Source organism: Mus caroli, chromosome 8, assembly GCF_900094665.2.
Source record: "Mus caroli chromosome 8, CAROLI_EIJ_v1.1, whole genome shotgun sequence".
NCBI classification, from domain to species: Eukaryota; Metazoa; Chordata; class Mammalia; order Rodentia; family Muridae; genus Mus; species Mus caroli.
In genome coordinates, this window is record NC_034577.1 from 33,377,575 (window position 1) to 33,381,306 (window position 3,732).

Here is a 3,732-nt window from a genome sequence, read left to right on the forward strand (position 1 = left end):
AAAAAAAAAAAAAGAATGGGCCAATGATCTGAAGAGACAGAAGAAAAATGAACAGTAATTATTTAGAAAGCTATGCAACATCTCTAGCCAACACACAAGTTACAACTCTGAGAGCCTGTCTCACTCTTGTCATCATGGCCATTTTGATAGAAACAAATGAGGACAAAGGTTGGCAAGAAAGTGAGAACCAAGAATCCTTATCCAGTGTTGGTGGGGTATGAACTAAAGTGGTCATTATGGTAAGTAGTAAGGACGTTTCTCAAAATCAAAAATAACAAACTACCTGGGCATACCCCTGAACAGTTCTATGGCATACTGCAGAGATACCTACATACCCCTGCTTTGGCTGCCCTTTTCACAGTAGCAAAGAATTATAATTATTTCAATGCCTATCCACAGATGAGCAGATATAAAAATGCTGCAGCCATATGAAATGGACTTTCATTCATCTATAAAGAGAAATTGAAGTCAGGAAATTTGCATAAAAATGGATGGAACTTGGAAAACATTATATTGTTGTGTATTGGTGTATACGCACCAACCCTGGCTCAGAAAGATACGAGCCATGTAGTCTCTCTCACATGTGGCTTGCAGCCTAATACTGTTAAATATGTGCATCCAGATGGAAGTAAATATGGGTAATGGCTAGGAAACTAGAAAGGGTCCCACGAGACTGAAAAAAAAATGAGCCTTCAAGGTAGGAAAGTGGGGAGGGGAATAGAAGTAAACTGGAGGGGATTGCTGGGGTCAATGGTGATAGCAGGGAAATAGGGGGCAGAGACACGGGGACAGACAGGAGTCAAGAGACATCTCCTGATCAAATAATAATAATAATAATAATAATAATAATAATAATAATAATGACAAGTTTTAATTTATAAGTTGATTTTAAAAAGAAAACTTTTTTTTTATTTCTCCCAAAAATGATCAGCCGGCTGACTGTCTGGTAAAAGCACTGCTTCCAAATGGGACAGCTTGAGTTCAGTGCTTGGACCCACATTGTAGAGGGATAGAAGTAAGTCCAGCAAGTTGTCCTATGGTCTCTATTTGTAGCTTGTGTACACATGCACACATGCACACACACACACACACACACACACTCACAAATATACATGTACACACACACACACAAATGTAACTTAAATATGCTTAAAAACTTAGTAAAATAATATTTAATGATACAGGATAATAATTCAAAATGAGTTTTTATTTTTATAACACCATCACTCATCTATACACTGTATAGTCAAATAGCTGTGCTAGAGACAGTGTGACTCCAAACCCGCAATATAAATACTCCTTCAAGGAACATTTACCCTCTACTGGTTTGGGCTCGAATTCACTTTGCAAAGAAAATTTAACTTTAATACTGGGAAGAAGATAATACAGGAAGTTAGTTAGTATGCAGATAATAATACATTTAAAGTAATCAGCTTAAGGTGAACATGTACTGCCTTTTATTTTATGCATATAATGACATGACATTGTATGACATACATACAGTTGTTCCTTGGCATCTACAGGGCAATGTTTCTTTTATTATTGGTTGTTTTATTTATTTACATTTCAAATGTTGTCCCCCTTTCCGGTTTTCCCTTTGCAAATATTGTCCCCCCCCCTTTCCCTTCCTTCTATGAGGATGCTCTCCCCTCCCAGTTTCACCTCTCCACCCTAGCACCCCCCTATGCTAGGGCATTGAGCCTTCACAAGACCAAGGGCCTCCTCTTCCACTTATGCCATAAGCCATCCTCTGCTACATATGCAGCTGGAGCCATGGGTCCCTCCCTGTGTTGGTGGTTTAGTCCCTGGGAGCTCTGGGGGGTCTGGTTGGTTGATATTGTTGTTCTTCCTATGGGGTTGCAATCCCCATCAGCTCCTTCAGTCCTTCCCCTAAGTCTTCTATTGGAATCCCCTTGCTCAGTCCAATGGTTGGCTGTGAGCATCCACATCTGTATTTGTCATGTTCTGGTAGAGCCTCTCATGGGACAGCTATACTGGCCTTCTGTCAGTAAGTAATTCTTGGCATCAGCAATAGTGTCTGGGTTTGGTGTCTGCAGATGGGATGGATCCGTAGGTGGGGCAATGTTTCTAGGACCCAGTGTAAATGTCAGACACAAATATTCAAGTCTCTTCTCCAAAGTGGCTCAGTATTTGCATATAACCTTCACAAATCTTCACAGGGCAGAGAATGACAACTTTAAACCATTTCTAAGTTTCAGAGAACAGAAAAGGAACCATTTGGCACCACTTCAAGTGAACATACTCAGGGTAGTAGCTGGCCTACCGAATACTCACATTTTGAGTTTAGAGCTTTCTGGATTTCTTTCAGATCTTTGTGTCTCCAGAAGATGATACAAAGTGGAGAACTAAGTGTCCTATATTCCATGTTCCTTAATGGACTGTCATGCTAGTCATTGATTGATCTTTAGTTTCTGCATGGGCTCTAGGAATTGTGAAGTTATGGTTGTGCATTCCTTCAGCCTCGTTTACAGCTAGATTCGTAGGCAACGTGATCTAAGTAGGATCTAAGACAACATGAGCAGGATTCTGCTGGAGAGTATAAGTTTTGGGCAAAGTTTTGTTGTCCTAATAGCATAATCATCAACTTCTCAAACTTCCGAGACTGTAACAAAATACTGGAGGTAATTCATTTATAAGCTTCAGAGGTCTGTTTTGACTTGAAATTCTGAGCTTTATTGAACTGAGTGCTTCTATTACCTTGGGCCCCTGGTGAAGGCTGGCCACCCACCATGGCATGATTGTATGGTTAAGCCAACTGCTCACTTTGTGATTTGTGAAGCAGAGAGCAAGACAACAAGAGGAAAACTCTGAAATGTTATAACTCCCTTGGAACACATACCAGGGACCTAAGGTCCTTCCTTTTGACAAGTGGGACTTTGAAGGACTCTCTAGATCCAAACCATTGCACTCATTGACTCCAGTGTTCTAAGTCTTGTTACTTAGAACTGTGATCCCCATTTCCTGTTTTGGATGCATAAGTGGTATCTACAGCTATGGCAGCCACATGACTATGGCATAATGTCAAGTGAAAAGAAGAAATGCTACTCCTAATATCCTTGAATTCCTGAACAAACAAGGCTCTAAGAAAAAGAATGTTAGACTTGGCTTTAAAAAGCCTAGGTCAGTAGTGATTGACCTTTTAGTGAAATGCCTGATAATCAAAAAAAATAAATCTTCTAGCAGCACAAGTAAATATATTTGCTTAGATGCTAACACAAAAGGAGAAAATCTAGACAGACAGCAGTTCTAGAGGTTTCATATTCATAATGTTGATATAATATACAACGAACTAAAAGTAGGTTAAGATTAAAAAGTTACTAAATTGACGGAGTTTTTTGCCTTACAGAAGCTTTTCAGTTTTATGAGGTCCCATTTGTCAATTCTCGATCTTACAGCACTAGCCATTGCTGTTCTATTCAGGAATGTTTCCCCTGTGCCCATATCTTCAAGGCTTTTCCCCACTTTCTCCTACATAAGTTTCAGTGTCTCTGGTTTTATATGGAGTTCCTTGATCCACTTAGATTTGACCTTAGTACAAGGAGATAGGAATGAATCAATTACCATTCTTCTACATGATAACCACCAGTTGTGCCAGCACCATTTGTTGAAAATGCTGTCTTTTTTCCACTGGATGGCTTTAGCTCCCTTGTCAAAGATCAAGTGACCATAGGTGTGTGGGTTCATTTCTGGGTCTTCAATTCTATTCCATTG